General features: G+C 43.4%; 1 non-coding gene across 1 annotated transcript; it reads left to right on the forward strand.

Moving 5' to 3' along the window:
* Positions 1-15,359: 15,359 nt before the first annotated feature.
* LOC125617884 lies at positions 15,360-15,467 on the forward strand. The gene has a single exon (XR_007349006.1). It is a non-coding gene; the product is annotated as a U6 spliceosomal RNA (small nuclear RNA).
* Positions 15,468-17,953: the final 2,486 nt, after the last annotated feature.

The following is a 17,953-nucleotide window of genomic DNA, read 5'->3' on the forward strand; positions in this document are numbered from 1 at the left end:
TGGTGCTACAGTTCCGACAAAGTCCAAGTTTCCTCACGGAGGCATGAGGAAGCAGCCCTTGAATGGGATTAGGGGTGAACCCCTTGCAAAGTGGGTAGTGTCTTCAAGCTACTTCAAGACTGGCCAGTCTCAGCATCTTTAGCCATAACCTGCAGGAAGGACAGGCCCTTAGTGACATTTATGACAAGAATTTAGTGCTCAAGCAACACAACAGAAGACAGTTTTGTGTCCCTCCTTAGATTGGTTGGGCTGGAGTGTGAGGTTCAGATGGTGGATCCTGCCCAAGGATGCAATACAGACAAGACTGGGGACCTTTGTGTTCACCCTGCAGGCCGAGGGGAGCAAGTCCACACGTGGGGAAATAGTTGACTGCAGGAACGTCCTGGAAGAAACCAGAAGAATGAGAGTGCAGGGAAGAATTAACAGCCCTTTCCCCATGTTCTTTACCATATAAGCTTTCAGAGTCAGAGAGTGCGGGCGTAGGAGGGGCTGTTGTGGGTCCTTCAGCACACATTGTCCCAAGTCCGCTGGTGCCCACTTCTCATCCTCACATACAAGGAGAGCTGAGAACACGAGCCTCTACAGTCTTGCTCCCTGTCCTCCACCTCCTGTCCCATTTGTAGCAAAGGACAGTGGCTGTTCTCAAGTTCTCACACTGTAACGGGGCTTGCTGTCCTGGGACCTGAGAAGGGAAATTGAGTTCTCTGTTAATGCGATCACCACCCCTGGGCCTGGTTATTTGGGACAGCTGATGTAATACTGTCATCTGGGGAGATGACAAGCATTTTGTAGGTCACTTTTAAAAAATCGTTTGAGATAAAAGAGGAAACTTCCTAAGTCCTTTGGGTTCCAGTATTTGGTGTAAGGATTTTGTTCTGTTTTTGACATCTGAAAAAGTACATTTCCTAAAAGGACAGTGAAGTAAGCTGAAAAATCATCCTCTCAAATACATCCACATCCGAATTCCCAGGACTGGTGAATGGGTCACCTTATGTGATGAAGGAACTCTGCAGGTGGGATTAGGACAAGGATCCTGAGATGGGGATGGAGAAGGATCAGAGTCGAGGAGGAGGTGATGTCACGAGAAGCAGAGAGTGGAGAGAAGCGACCATGAGCCAAGAGATGTGGCCAGTCTCTAGAAACTGGAAGAGGCAAGGGAGATACTGTGGTCCAAGTGATTGTATCCTCCAAATTTGTGTGTTCCATTTGAACCCCCCAAAGTGATGGCATGACAAAATGGAGCTTTAGGGACGTCGGGAGGGTGGAACCTCATGGTTGAGATTAGCATCCTGATAAAAGACAGCCAGCCCTCTTGTCTACCATTGAAGTTACAGGGAGAAGACGGACCCCCACCAGACATCAAATTTACCTTGATCTTGGACTTTCCAAGCTCTGGAACTGTGAGAAATACATTTTTGTTGCTTATAAGCTGCCCAATTGATGGCATTTTGCTGTAGCTGCCCCAACAGATTATGAAGGAAAGATATTCTCCTGGAACTTCTAGAGGAGCACAGTACTACCAGCATTTTGGTTTTTATCCCCTTAAGACTAACTTTGAACCTCTGATGTTTAGAACGTAAAAGCATAAATTGGGGTTGTTCCAGGCTACGTGTGTGAGAGCTAGTCACAGAGCGAGCACTGGGTTTTACTGAAGGGGGCTCCGGAGTCCTCCCCACCTGAGGACCTTGTGCCGCCTGAGCCCTGCTCCTCAGCTGCACTGCTCACTGGACACATGTGGGGAAGTCGTGAAGGTCCTCTTGCCCACGATCTGCCCAGGTCACCCTGCATTGTCATCATGGATGAGTTTATTGTGTTCTCGGACTTGATGTAAATGGTATCACAAGGCATTTCTGGTTTTGGTGGGTCTGCTTCTTTTGCTTGAAATTAGGTTTTTGAGATTCTTCCATGTGGTTGTATATCTATTTTTACTGCTGAGTAATGTTTGATATATGAATATATTACAACTTGCTTATCCATATCAATATTGATGTATTTGGGAGTTGTTAGCAGTTTGGGGCTGCTATGAATAGAACTTAGAGGGACTCTACTTATTTACTTATTTTTACAGAGTTGAGGATCCCCTCCGGGGTCTTGCTCTACCACTAGACTCCATCCCAGGCCCTGCATCCTGATTTTAAAGCATGGCTACACCGTCTTTGACACTCCTGCATCAGACGTGGTCTTTATGTCCCCTCCTGCTGTAGCCAACAGGCTTGTGATTGCTTCAGTTCACAGAGAATAGCGGCAGGGACAACATTCTGGACTGAATCCTGCCCCCCCCCCCATTCCTATGTTGAAGCTCTACCCCTCAGTATTACTGTATTTGCAAGGAGAGCCTTTAGGGAAGTAATTAAGGATTAACAAGTTCATAGAACAGGACCTAATTCAATAGGCCTCATGTTGCATAAAAGAGGAAAAAAACAAATATAGCACATTCTCACTCATTTGTGGAAGCTAAAAAATTTGGCCATTTACAAGTAGAGAGTAGAATGGAGGTGACTAGAAGCTAGGAAGGGGAGTGGGAGGGCACAGTGACAGGAGAATCATGGGTACCACTGCAGTTAGGGTGGAAGTAGTTCTAATGGAATAGGGCAACTATGGCTACAGTGTTACCCATTTCAACCTAACTAGAGGAGAGCGGTGTGAAGGGTCCCAATGGGCAGAAATGTTACCATCCCAGGAAATGGCTGTGCTAATTACCTGATTATACATGTACTGAATTACAATACGTACACTATATGTACAAATATTATATACCAATTAAAAATTAGAAACAAAAAGACAGAGAGCTCTCTCCCTCTCCCTCCACATGGAGGGAAACACCAAAGTGGACATCCATTAGCTGCCACCCCACCTTGACCTGGGACTGCCCAGCCTTGAGAACTGTGAGAGAGCAAGTACCTGTGGCTCATTCCCAGCCTGCGGCACAGCAGGATAACCACACAGACTAGCACGGACAGTGCGGCTCTTCAGGGGATACAATCCATAAGGCCATGTAAACAAAAGGGCCAGTCGGCTCTTCGAGCTGGGACTGAGCAGCCATGGGAAAAGTCTGGGACCCTGAGACCACCACAGGGATGGACACTGGTTGAAAGTCCTGGTGCAGCTTGAGGCCAGATGGGTGAATGAGCCATCTGGAGACCAGCCATGGCAGACCCTGGCCATCCTGGGGCAGATAAAGACTGCTACACTGTGGCCCTTCTCTGTTCTGACCACAAGATCTGTGAGCAGGAGAAATGTTGGCCGTCGCCCCTGACCTTGGGAGGGTGTCAGTCTTTGGGAAACCGTACAGTAACTTCCATGCCCACTCAGCAGGTGGGAGTACAATCCTTCAGGCGACATGTTGACCTATGTGGATTGGCCACAGCTCCCTGGCACAGCCCACTACCTGACACCCTCCACAGCTGCGAGTGACAGTTTCAGTTGCTCTGCATCTTTCCCGTCCCTGGGGGTGCTGGCCTCTTCAATGTTAACCCTCCTGGTGAGTATGAAAGAACATCTCTTTGTTATTTTATTTTCAGACTTGATGATAAGGACATCTTTTGGGGGGCATCTTTTCAGGTATTTATTGGACATTTGTGTATTTTTTTTTGTATGAAGCATTTGTTCAGGCCCTCACCTATTTTTAGACTCTAGGTGAAATGTCTTATTAATGTTCATTCCTGGGGATTCTTTTCTTGTTTTTTATTTTTAGTTGTAGATAGACACAACACCTTTATTATATTTATTTGTTTTTATGTGGTTCTGAGAATGGAACCCAGTACCTCACACGTGCTAGGCAAACACTCTACTATTGAGCCATATCCCCAGCCCCCCTCCTGGGGATTCTTTATAGATTCTTGACATAGGACATGTCAGATAAATAAACTGTGGATTTTCTTTTTACTGTAATATGTATTTTATTTATTTTTCCTCTTTTTCTTTTTTCACACATTTTTATTGGTGCATTTTTAGATGTACATAAAGATGGTATTTGCAGTTACATATGGAGACATGCACTCAATATAACAATATAATTAACTGTGAATGCTTTGTCCCAGTCTGTGGGATATGAGTGTCTTCTAGAGTGCCTATGGTGATTCCAATGTGTGGCCAAGGTCAAGACCCCAGCCTAGGACTCATTTTCTTTTTCTCCTAGGATGACAAAGGTGGGTTCAGTGCACAGGTCTGGAGTCAGACTGCCTGGCTTTGGCTGGCCTTCAACACTTGTCTGCCATGTGATCTTTGGCAAGTCACTTAATAATTTCTTAGGAGGCCAAGGCAGGGGAAGCCCTCGAGCCCAGGGGCTCAAGATCAGCTTGTGCAACATAGCAAGAACCCGTCTCAAAAAATAAGGAGGGTCTTGTATTTCTGATACACATCCAGGAGGTGCTGACACTGATTGCATGGAGCATATTTTAAGCAACAGGCACGTACTCTCCATTTTAATGAATCAACCAGCCACATGTCTCATTCTTCAATAGTAATTATTTTATTTACAGATCTCTGAGCAGAGAAGTTGGCTGATACCACCAGATACCACCACCCAAGGGTAAGTCCCCCTGATCTGCCAATCACAGTCCATTTTGCCTGAGATGTGGTCCTCTTTTCCTAGGAATAATTAGGGGGTAGAGCTGAAGAACACAGTCAGGTGAGAAAAGCGTCCTTGCACCAGAAGAGGTCTTCTCCTAACAGCCTCCAAGACAGGCAGCTGGAGAGGTGGTAGGGAGTCGGCCTCAGGTTCACCAGGACTTCTGTCTTGGAGGAAAGAAGAAAGTGTGACAATGTAGGAAGTGTGACTTGCAGCCTGGGAGCAGGGCTCCACTGTGGCCTGGAGATTGCCTCTCATTCTGGACCTATCTACAAATGTGTCGGTGTGTGTTGGTGCCACGGCAGGGAGTGATTGAGATGCAACAGGTGCACTGGCATCAGGATGTTCCACAGGCAGCAGGGCTGAGGGACCTGTCCACACTGAGACATTTTCCCACAGGAGGAAGTGGTGTGGCACCCCCCAGCTGGGCAGGAAGGTTCCGGATTCCCCAAATCCTCCCTGGGAACTGAGCTGTCAGTGAAACTCCCTGAAGAAGCAGGTATTGTCAGGCAGGAGAAGCACACCAAGTGGACACGCTGAGGGGCTGTCCTCTCTCTGAACCACTCCTGCCTTCTTCCATGGGACTGTGCTCCAGACACAGGTGTGTGCAAGAGCAGCTGTCTCTGACTGCTCCAAGCTGGCCAGCTACAGAGATCAACTCCCAGCCACCCATCAGGAGACAGAGCAGCTCCCAGGAGTTGGGAGAGCTAGTCCCCTAGCACATGTCAGTGGGGCATGAGTCTGTCTTTTTTCTATTTTACTTTCTTTGGCACTGTTCTCATCTCCTGTCATCTTGAGGCTCATTCTACCCCATCATTTGTCCAGAGGAGAGCCCAGTTCCCACATTTCTTACCCTAGACCATGTCTCCTGAAGTGTGCTGGTTGCTCTTTGGTATCTAGAATCACTCCCAAGGAGCAGGGGCATGCGGAGGTAAGGAGGCAGGTTAGGGGTCCAAGCAGGCTGACCTTGAACTGGGAAGTACCAGATCAGACCCCTGACAAGTAGTTGTTCCAATCATCTGTGCCCCACGGCCTGCCCTTTGTGTATTAGACTGTCTCTCCTAGGTTTGAGCCCCCAGAAGAAGTGCAAACAGTTTCCTATTGAACTAGGAAGAGCCACACTGAGCAGAGACCTGGCAGAGGCTACCAACGCCCCAGGTTTCCTGCTGCTGGGTGCCCTGTCTCCCCCTTAGCCTCACGTCCCTTATTCTGCTGCACATAAGGTGGCACCTTTGGCCTGAGTACAACAGAGAGATGGGAGTTAACCAAGCTATCAGCAGACAAGGTCAGGAGGGTGAAAGTTAACTCATTTAAGGTCCAAGTTTTGGGAGAGAGATTGGAATCTAGGCCCAATTTTGGAACAGAGAAAATGTTTCTATTCAATCTCCTGAGGTTTTCCTGCATCAGGACCCTCCTGACGACAATGAGAATAGCATAAGAGGATAATCTGCCAGGCAATTATTAAGTGTTTTCCGAAAGTGATGCTGCTTTGCAAAATGTTTTAAAATAAATTGAATGTGCTCTTCCATTTAGAGATGAGGAGAAGTGTATCATTTTGGCTTCATTTAATAATGACTTAGATGATGGTAAGAAGAGCAAGTAAATTCAAATTAGATTATTGATTTTCAGGACCATAACATAGAATTTCATCCAGAGGAAAAAAATGACACGTATTTGTTTCTCTGAATAAATTTTTATTCTTAGAAAGTTGCATGAAAAACACACATCAGCCACTGCCCGTGATGAATGAAGAGATTGACTTTGTTATTCATGAAGTCCTCCTGGAGTCAGGACCTTCACAATGAATTACCAGGCAGCCATTTTTCTCCAGTGACGCTGGAGGGTGACGTAATGTGCTTTTATGCACAGCTCCTGTTCCTGCCCGTTAGTGCTGCACCACCTCGTGACGGATGTTTTCCAGGCAACTTATAAAACTTGCTAATAATAACTCAATATCCATTGTGTGACCTGCGGCAATGATGATATCAGATTCAAAAATGAACCTCAGTCTACAGATATTTTTGTGATTCACCCATTTTGAGGCTGATTCCATTCCTCACGTCAAATTAAGGGTGTTTTACAAGTGGTGATAAGGAATAGCTACCATCTTTTGAGCAGCATGAAGGCAATTGCTTCCTGGCTGTACCTACACCACAGTTTTGTCCAGGTATGCTATTATTAAAATGTATTAATATACATGTATGTTACGTGGAAAGTCCTACATCATACTATAAATACTCCCAGGATTCTCATAACTATCTCCTCCTTTACCTTTGCAGGCTCTCCATCATCCAGACGTAATGGAAGACCCGGAACCCATCGCAGATCCAGCTGACCAGCACCATGTCAGACACTTCCCAGGCCCCACTTCCTGTCTGCCCTCCTTCCATGTTTCAGTTTCAGCTGCTCTGCAGGAAGCAGCTGTGTGTGGCTTCAGCTGGCCTCAGGCAGGAGCAGCCGAGCAGTGCTTTGTCTCTGTGTGCCCTCTGCCTGGGGTTCTCAGTCGGCTGAGGCGGGGTGCACAGATTTAGCCCTCTCAGTGCCAGGAGGATGGAGCATTGCTTCCTGGGAGGTAAACTTCCATCTGGTAGGACACAGGGTGGCCGGCTGGAGGCCCACTGTGTCACCTTGGCTCTTCCTCTTTTCAGTCTTGTGTCCTGGATTGCACTCCCTGTCAGACGGGACCCACTGGCTCTGCTCAGGCTCTTCCTTCTGGGTCTTCCAAACGAAAACAAGTGCACACCACTGGTGGATATTCCATCTCCCTGCTTTCATCTCCTCGTGAGGGTGCTTGGAAGAATAAGCACAGATCGTGTAGGGGATAGCATTTGTGGAGGGCAGCGTCGCTGCATTATCCTGTTCCCCATCAGGGCTCAACTTCAGGTTCCATACTTTGTTGGGTTTCCTACCACCTATTATGTGCCATGCCCTACAGCAAAGCACCACTATCTGCTAGCCTTGACTCCTTGCAGTTCTTTGGTATTTTTTCTTCATTGTCGTACTTGGCTGGTCCTCCTTGCAACTAAGTCAATATGCACTTTGTGCATCTCACTAACTCTCACTGGTGTGCCCTTATTTATTTTGTGCACACTTGGAACATGTCTCTGTCAGTTGAAGCTTATTATCTCTGAGAAGTCTTCTTAATTACCAGTGCTCCATTCCAATACCCAAGTGACGAGATCTCACTTTATTTCCAAACCATTTATGGGCTGAAGTGGGATTTGGTATATGAGCAAGTGACCAAACTAATTCAAAAGGTTTACCTTTATAATTATATTGGAACTGAAATGTCATACTGTTTGCTATAGGATGGAATTTGGTATTTGTCACATTTGATGCATGTATCACTTGGGTTTTTTTGGTTGCCATCTTAAGCATAGGCAGAATTTATTGGAAAGTTATTGAGACTCAGAATCAACAAGAAGCTAGATATCTGACTTGGAAAATGGGTGGGAAGCAAGGGAGTGTTCTAGGCAATGGAAACTGTGCCATTCATTTGCTCAATCAATAAACATTTAGTGAGCATTTACTACATGCCAGGAATTTTTACTAGTTTCCTATTGGTGGTCATTTGGATTTCAATCTGTTGCTGTTATAAACAATACAATAACAAATAAGAACTTTAAAAATTCATTTTCTAAATTGTATTTCTTTAATGAAATCTTCTTGACTAAGCTTACCACAATTAAGCTCTTCATTTGAGAGGTATATATTTTCAGTACAGGTCTTTGAACAGTATATAATCCTGCACTGTACAATGCCCACCTTCTTCCTTTGAATGATATATTGACTTTTGAAAATGAGTCATTAGGGGCTGGGGATGTGGCTCAAGCGGTAGCACGCTCACCTGGCATGTGTGCGGCCCAGGTTCGATCCTCAGCACCACATACAAACAAAGATGTTGTGTCCGCTGAAAACTAAAAAATAAATATTAAAATTCTCTCTCTCTCTCTCTCTCTCTCTCTCCCTCTCTCCCTCTCTCTTTAAAAAAAAAAAGAAAATGAGTCATTAAAGCAAGATATTTATTATTCGTGGAAATGTCTCAAGGTTCACTTTATCATAAGCAGTTAAAATGTAATCTCAGATGCTTAGAGAAGCTTTTTGGTATATATCTGCCTATTTCACAGTTAAAATAGCTAAAAGGTTTTTCTAAAAGTGGCAGCTTGAGGGTACAAATAAGATCTTTTCCTGCTTTCCTAATCAATGTGATTTATTTGGGAAATAATAAAACTGTTAGGTACCAAGTGCCTTGTGAGAAAGGCTTGGGCACAATTGATTGTGCAGATGGCTACTTTGGGTCATTTTCCTTGACAACATAAAAACCTCTGAAGCCATCAGGTAGACTTCTGTGTGTGCCAAGGCGGAGAGGACAGTCCACATAAGATCACTGGGTGCAGCCAGCAGGCACACTGCCCGGCCCAGCATCCTCTGTGGTCCCACATACAAGGGGTGAGAGGTGTGGCGTGGACCCCATGTGGCACCTCCTGGGCAGTCCTGGGTGTGACTGTGAGGCCTGTGGGGGGCGGTGTGTGCTTTTCTAAGGCCTGTGGTTCATGCTGCTTGGCGAAGTCTTGGCGTGTTTATTTTGTTTAACTTCTCACTTTGCTGTTTTGCACTTTCAGATCAGCTTGTGGTTTGGCCGGGAAGCCTTTCTTCAGCGTTCTCCTTGACATGTCGTTTGGCATGCTGTTGTAAGTGGTATGAGGGACACAAGTCCCCTTTCTTTGTGAAGCAGTCTACGTGATCTCCGGGTCTTTGATGAAAAGCCATTAAGTTTCTAAAAGTTTAATTTCTAAAATTCCTAAAAAATTTAATTTCTAAAAATCACAGTTCATTGTAACTGTCCTTCTTTTAGTAGTGAATTTGCAAACTAAAGAGCAACCTTTAATTTATTTGTCCTAGCTCTAATAAATTTTACAAATTCAGTATCATTGGTTGGGCCCAGGCTTTTGATCAAACAAATATCCTGCTTGAATTCATTAATATCAGCCTCTCCTGGTGTCTACATAAGTCAAATAACTCTATTTCACTTTAAGGGTAACTCTGAATTCAAACAAGAAGTTCAAACATAAAAAGCACCTTGTGAGAAAGAGCTTTCTCAAAGAAAGAAAAGGTGTGATTTCCAAGAAGAAGGAAAAATATCACTTTTTTTCTGGTTATTACCTGGCACATCATGAAAAAGAAAAAAAAATGGGAATAATTGTTCCATTATCGGCATGCTGCAAAAAAGTTGAGGAGAAAGGAGACGAGACAGCTTGAGATAAAGCCGTGACATACCTTAAGATACAAAGATAGACATGAAAAGTCCAGGCAAATACCTGGTGGTAGGAAACAATCCATATGATTTTCTTTTGAATTTTTTTTCCTACTACCCTGAGAAATTAAAGCTTTTTGAGAAGAAAATATGACCTTCTAGGCTAATAGGCTAGTAGAATCAGAAGGCACCTTCAGAACGACATCACACCTTCCTGTCTTGAACTGTGCTGAAATTTCAGAGACAGGAAACCTGTTGCTCTAAGCCAAAATTTAAGAACACAGCATTACAGAAATCCATCCCATGTGGGACGAGTCTCACTTCTTTTTATCTTAGGCTATGAAAGTCTGATTTAGCCTTGTATAATCAACACTTTTTAAAACCGAGCACAGTTGGTGTATGCTTACAAGTTATATTTAAAACAACAGAATAGAAACGTGTGATCTGGGAGAAATTACTCTCTCTGAGCCTCAGTTTTTTTTTTTTATTTGCAAATGGGTGTAATCATTCTTACCACAGAGTTTCAGGGCAAGATTTGGTGAGATCAAACACGTAAGGTGTCAAGTACAGCTTTGTCACATAGTGAAATCTTAGTAGCAATTCTTGTTAAATACGTCAATGACAAATACTCAACAAAGTTTGCTAAGAAGCCTATGTGAACACGTGTATAATCACAAGTTATGTATCATAGTGGTTGTTAAGCTGGCAATTTCTCTAAATTGTTGAAAGGAAGGAAGGAAGGAAGAAAACACATGCTCCAGTTACAAGATATATTTACAAAATCAATAGTTTTCTGTATATCAACATACCCAGTTAGAAAATGCAAGGGAAATCATCCCATTCACCTGGTGATAAAAAAAACATCAATTATTCAGGAATAATGTTATTCTGCCTATCTATAGGGTTATTGCATGGATTAAATTATGTTAATATACTCATAGTATTTTTTTAAAAGAGAGAGAGAGTGAGAGAGAGAGAATTTTTTAATATTTATTTTTTTAGTTTAGCAGACAGAACATCTTTGTTTGTATGTGGTGCTGAGGATCGAACCCGGGCCGCATGCATGCCAGGCGAGCATGCTACCGCTCGAGCCACACCCCCAGCCCCATACTCATAGTATTTTTAAAAATTCCTGACACATAATAGCAGCTCATACATATTAGCTATTATTATTAATAAGAAAAAATATGTAGGATTTATGTGAGGAGAATTCTAAAAACTGTACTGAAATACTGCACAATACACAGATTGACTTGAACAAATTGAAAGAAACACTAATTATCACAGGGCGATTCAATGTTGTAAAATCAATTTCCCCAAAATTAACCTATATATTCCACCAAAATGCCAACAAGATTTTGGCATTTTGAATGGCATTTTGGCATTTGGCATTTTGACCTCTAGAATGTATTCTAAAGTACATTAGAGCAATAAAAATTGTATATATATGTTAGATTTTTAAAAATAACACTGAAATGTCATCATGTAGGAACATGTCATACTGAACCCCACTATTACGTATAATTGTAGTGCATCAATAAAAAAAAAATAAGTTAAAAATTAAAAAATACTGAGGGAAGAATTTAATCCATCAACTATTACAGTGTATTATAAACATGCGATAATTAAATTGATGTATTATTTGCATCTTTCTTATTTGAATGAATATTTGAACAGTTAAACAGGATAGAAAGCTTGACACAGATACAAACATGTGTAAGGATTTAGTATGTGAGGAAGGGATCAGTGCAAACCATGTGGGAGGAGCAATTTTTCAATAAATGGGTTTAAGCCAATGGCTATTTAATTTAAAAAATCTACACCTATCTTTTACATTATATAAAACATATTTTGATGGATTAAAATGTTGATAAGAGTTTAAAATCACATAGAAAAAAAACTTTCATTTGATCCACATGTATTTGTTGAGGTGTCACTAAGTTGGAGATATCTCATTCTCAGCGTGAGATGACAGCCCAACAGAACTCTCTTGAAGTCTGGGTTCTCTCGGGAGAAGAGGGCCAATGAGGTAAAGTGAGTGCAAAATGTCCAGTCACTGGGAGGCCACTGTGGCCAGGACGGTCAGTGCTACAGTTTGATCTTGAGTATCTCCCCAGGTCCATGTGGTAAAGGCTGGTGGTCCCCACTTTTGCTGGGAAGAGGGAGAAACTTTAGGAGGTGGACCCAGCGGCGTCTGTGGGCCACACGGGCATGTCTTCCAAAGGGAACCATGTGGCCCTGGGCTCTTCCTTCTCTCCTGTGTCCCATCTGCAAGGTGCGCGGTTTTGTGAACACTTCTTCCCTGATGTGCTGCCTCTCCACAGGCCCAAAGCAATGGGATCAATTGATCAGGAACTGAAGTCTCCAAAACTACAAGCCCGTGATCTCAGGTAGTTGTTACAGTAACACGAGGCTGACTAACAAAATCAGGGGTGTTTTTCTGAAGAGAGGTGAGTGAGCTTAGTCTAGGATGTTGACACACTGCCCAGGGCAGGAGCCAAATTCCCTCAGGAAAAAAGAACTCGTGCCAGGTAGTTAAACAGAGGTGTCAGGAGAGCCCTCACGTCAAATAGGGTGTGGTCCAGCATCCCAGAGAGGAGCAGGAAGGAAATCACTCCTAACCACAAGAGAGACAAAGGAGGTGCTCTTACGAGAGCCCAGGCAGGGCCTTGGTGAGAAATGGAACCACAGAGAAGATGCAGGTTCCGGTGAAGAGCCCTCCTGCAGCAGAGGAGAGGGAAGCCCTCCCTCCACACTAACCCCTCACAAGTGCCTCTCCTTGGCTGAAGCCAGCCAACCTCTGGTGGGCAAGGGAGCCTCAGGAAGAACACTTGCAGGTTTCATGCAACACAGAGAGGATGGGGAGGAGGGTCTGAAGAACAGAGCAGAGAGCCAACTCCTTCCCGGCAACTAGGAGCAATGCCAAGGCCAGCAGGTGGGGAACCAAAGGAAACACCTGGCACCTGGTAGCAAAGTTAGCAAGCCAGTGCAGGTGGCAGTCGCTGAGTAACAGGAAGAGGCTCCTGAGACGGGATCAGTGGTGCAAGAGGGGCCAGCTGCTGTGGAAGCTGTGGCTGATTTGTCAGCTCTGTATTTATTTGTTTGTTTTTACTTATTTCATGTGGTACTGTGGATGGAAGTCAGGGGTGCTTTACCACTGCTTCCCCAGCCTTATTTTTTTTTTTTTTTGGCGGTACTGGGGATTCAACTCAAGAGAACTTAACCACTGAGCTACATCTCTGGCCCTTTTTATTTTTTATTTTGAAACAGGGTCTCGATAAGTTGCAGGGGCTGGCCTTCAACTTAAGAGCCTCCTGCCCCAGGGTCTAGAGTAGCTGGGATTGCCCTAGGCCTGCGCCACCACCCCCAGTTTCTGATTTTTATTTAAGTGAGCATTCTGACTTCTCTATGGACAGTGGATTAGAAAGAGGTCCAGAAGACAAACATGGAGATGAGTTAGTGGGCAAGAGATGAGTGACAGGTGCTGCTCTCTGAGGAGGAAGCCCGGGAGGCAGAGACTACGGGGGTGTAGATGTGGTAGTCAGAGTTTGCAGAGAAATTGGATGGGAGAAGTGAAGGAAAAAATAATCAAGAAAATTTAAAACACACAGTCTGATTCCTGTCAGGATGTAGAGGGACATGAAAACGCTTCCTTCCCATAGTAACAGGACAAACAAAATACTTTTCTGTGTGATTTCTCTGCACAGGCAGTAAGCCTCAGTGAACTGAACTTAGGGGAAGGTCTTCAGAGGTGGCCTGAGAGCTGCACCAGCTTTCCTGTCTGGAGGCAGCGACCCAGTTGGCACAGGGCAGGAGAAACGAGCCTTTCTAGATGAGGAACTTGAAGAGGAGACACTGGCTAAGCCTCAGATGACGGAGGCTGGAAGGATCGATTGGAATCTGTAAGAGTTCCCAAGCCCAAATATATACAACTTGGCTAATAATTTCCCACAATACCCCCCCATTTTCAAACTCACCTAGACGTGCTGAATGAATGGGCAGCAGTGGAGGAAGGGCTGGTGGGCAGGGGTAAAGTAACTGCATAGTCCCAGGCAGCCCTCAAAGCTTTTGGGGTCTGGGGTCCTGCTGGAGTTAAGCCAAAGTTCAGTAAAAAATATCTAAACTGTAGTCCAACTCTCTTCAATATCAAACTGTGAGAGGATCAAGAAAGTGCTTGCTACAGAGGAGCTTAGGGGCAGGCTAGTCACACACAAACTCAGCCTAACTGAAGTGGTGGCCTGATGCCAACTCAACAACTGCACAAGGACCCCGGTGGTCAGCCTCCACCATCACCACTGGACAAAGTTAAGGAATTGCACTGGCCAGAAAACAACACACACTACAAAGTTATGTGCAGACTCCACTGACCTTTTAAGCACCCTGTGATGTAAGTGATAGAAAGATAATGATACACGTGAAGAAGAAGAAAAATGAGACCCACAACCAAGGAAAACCGTCAGTAGAAACATATCCACAGACAACTGGCTACTGGAATTAGCAAACAGGAATTTTAAAAATCCATTATAAACATGATAAGAGTTTTGCAAAAAACATATACAGGTAAAGAGAGCGGTATTTCAAGAGAGAAGTGAATCTTTAGGAAAAAAACAAATGGAAATTTTAGAACTAATTATATACATACATATATGTATATATATATATATATATATATATATATATATATATATATATATATATACACACACATATGTGTCTGTATACACAGATACATACATACATATATATAAATTTAAAAATTCACAGAATAGGTTTAACAGCAGATTGGACACTAAAGGAAGATATAGGGAACTTGAAGAGAGTTCATTGGAAATTATCCAGGCTGAAATGGGAAAAAAAAAAAAAAAGAAACAAGACTGAAAATAAATAAATAAATACAACACCAGTAACTTCTGACACCAAGCAATCCAGTATCTGTGTAATAGGTGTGGCACAAAGAAGGGGACAACAGGTGGGGCAGAGAAAGTCATGAAGAAAATGGCCATAGATTCCCAATTTTTTTTTCTTTCTTTTTTTTCTTTTTCTTTTTTTGGCACTGGGCATTGAACTCAGGGGCACTTGACCACTGAGCCACATCCCCAGCCCTATCCTGTATTTTATTTAGAGACAGGGTCTCACTGAGTTGCTTAGCCCCTTGCTTTTGCTGAGGCTGGCTTTGAACTTCAATCCTCCTGCTCAGCCTCCCAAGCTGTTGCGAAGATTCCCCAATTTTTTTTTTCCCTGGTGCTGGGGATTGAATCCAGGGCCTTGTGCATGTGAAGCAAGTATTTTATCAACTGAGCTATATCTCCATCCCTAAGGTTGCCAATTTTAATGAGAAATGTTAACTGTAGATTCAAAAAAGTCAACAAGCTCAGCAGGAAAAATACAAATAAAGTTACCTTTATGTGCATTATCAATTCCTAAAAGCCAAAAAGAGAGAAAATGCTTAAAAGCAGCCAGAGGAGAAAGAAAAAACACAACAGGACAATGATTAAAAAGTGATAGTTGACTTCTCATTAGAAATAACGCAAGCCAGGGCTCAAGTCGGCAGCACATATTCTAAATTTGGAACCATACAGAGCAGGATTAGTGTGGCCCCTACACAAGGATGACACACAAATTCATGAAGCATTCCATATTAAACAGAAATAAGAAAAATAAAGCAAGAAGACTGTGAGATGACATTTTAAAGTACAAAAAGGGAAAAAAACTAGCCACCTGTCACCCTCTATCCAAAAGTAAAATAAGACATTTCTAGTTCAGCAGTAGCTGAAGGAAAATCATACCATATGGAAACCCAGATCTACAGGGAGAGATGAGGAATATGAAAAAGTACAAAGAAATTAGTGAATATAATATTTTTTTCTTTTAATTTCTTTCATGTGCTGTGTAAGACGACAATAGTAACAACATAATATCATGGGTGTTAGGAGACATATTAAGTCAGCAATAGCACAGAAGATCAGAGAGATCTGTAAACAGGGCTCCTGGGGGTTGGTCCTGGACAGCCGGGATGGTGGCAGTGCCATTCCCCAGAAGGCAGCTATGCTTGCCACTAGACCTATGTACTCAAGCCATTGCCATTTACTAAAAGAGAACTAGGAAGGAATCACTTGGAGGGAGGGAAGTAACAAACAAACAAACACAACTCTTGGGTGGTCTGTAGGCACTGAGGACTGCCTACCCAGCATCCCTTTCAGCTGGCCTGATGCACTCTGATTTAATTCATGAATTTACCAGTTTCTCATATACCACAAGTGACTCAGGAAGGCTGACCGCATCTTCTCAAGAGTGGGCCAAATGGTCCTGAAGGTAATTGGATCTCTCCTTTCTATGGAATAATGCAGGAATCCTGGCCTAAGTCAATCAACGTCAGGCATCCCCTTGGCAAGAGGAAAGTTCAGAAACGAGAATAATGTTTATGAGAATATAAGAATGAGTTATGAGAATAATGTTTTTCTTCTTTGAAAGGAACCCACCAAAAACCAATGCGCCTCTTCCTCTGAACACTGTGGTGTGAAGAAGCCCACTGGTGCTCTCGCAATCACATGGAATCCAGTTGGAGGTCAAAGCAAACCTCACAGAGGGGTGGCAGTAAGAGCCTGGAGCTTATTGAACTGCTGCTGATCCACAAGCTATTTCAGGACTTCTTCATTTACCTACGTCAATGATTACCTGAGTTTAAACTGGATTTTATATGACGTTGTTGTGGTTTGGGTCTGGAATGTTCCCTGAAGGCTGGTGTGTTGAAAGCTTGGTCCCAGTGCAGCAATACTCAGAGATGGGGCTTTGGGTAGTGACTGGATCACGAGGGCTCTGACATCATCAGTGGATTAATCCATTTGATCGATGAATGAGCTACCAGGAAGTGATGGAAACTGTAGTTGATGAGCCTGTTGGAGGAAACAGGTCATCTGGGACATGCACTGGAAGGGTATTTCTTATCCCAGCCCCTTCCTGTCTCTGTTACCTGGCTCTCATGAGCTGAGCAGCTTCCTCTGCCATGCTCTTCCTCCACCAGTTTATGTCTTGACTCAGCTCCACAGCAATGGAGTCAGCCAACCATGGACTGGAACCCCTGAAACTGTAAGCCATAAATATAGTTTTTTCTCAGGAATTTATCACAGCAACAAAGAGGTGGCTGACACATACCCAGAGCCAAAAGAGTCCTAATGACATAGGCATGTTACATTTGAGATGGCTTTTGGATATCAATATGGAAACATGTGCAATTGAGCCTGGAGTTCAGAGGAGAGGGCATCTGTAGAAGACAGAAATTTGAATATCAGTTTGAGATCAGAAGTATATAAAGCCACGCAGTCAAATGGCTTTACTAAAGGGGTAAGTGTTCAAAAGAGGCTCCAAAACTAACACCGCGGGTATTTAGTGTAACTGGAAGAAAAATCTACAGAGTACAATATCATAGAAATTACAGAATAAAAATATTATGCAATCTTGGTATGAGATTATTTGGCATGAGATTTTCTTTGTGTATTTTTTGGTATGAGATTTTCTTTCTTTCTCTCTCCTCTCCTCTCCCCCACCCCCTCCCTCTCCCTCCCACCCCCTTCCCTCTCTCCACTCCCCCTGTCTCATGCTGGGGATGGAAAACCCAGGGCCTTATGCATGCTAGGCAAGTGATCTACCACCAGACTACACCTCCCCATCCAACTCTTTAACTATGCAATTTTAATTAGTAATACATATTCATATTTTAAAAATCAAATTGTGAAAAGTTGTCTTAAAATGAAAGGCAAATCTCCCTGTTCCTTGGTCCCTTTCTTGGGAGGCAACCATGTTTACAAATTCTTGAGTCCCATTTGAGATGGAGATACATTATGTATAACAAAGACATATGTGTATAAAAGTACATTTTCACACCCATACAGAAATGGTGGCTCTGCATAGTGTAGCATGCACTCTTCCATTATTCTCCATAGACAAGGTATGCCTCTATAATATTTTACTACTACAAATACTGAATTTTCCTGCCCAGCATCTTCCCACATCTGGCTAGTGCATCTTCGAAACATATTCTTACAGCTGGGGAAGCCTGGGATGTACTAAGCAGATGCTTATATCTGTAAGTAATGAACTCATTTGACTTAAACCACAAAGAAATGTGTGAT

Source organism: Marmota marmota, unplaced genomic scaffold (assembly GCF_001458135.2).
Source record: "Marmota marmota marmota unplaced genomic scaffold, marMar, whole genome shotgun sequence".
Classification (NCBI taxonomy): domain Eukaryota; kingdom Metazoa; phylum Chordata; class Mammalia; order Rodentia; family Sciuridae; genus Marmota; species Marmota marmota.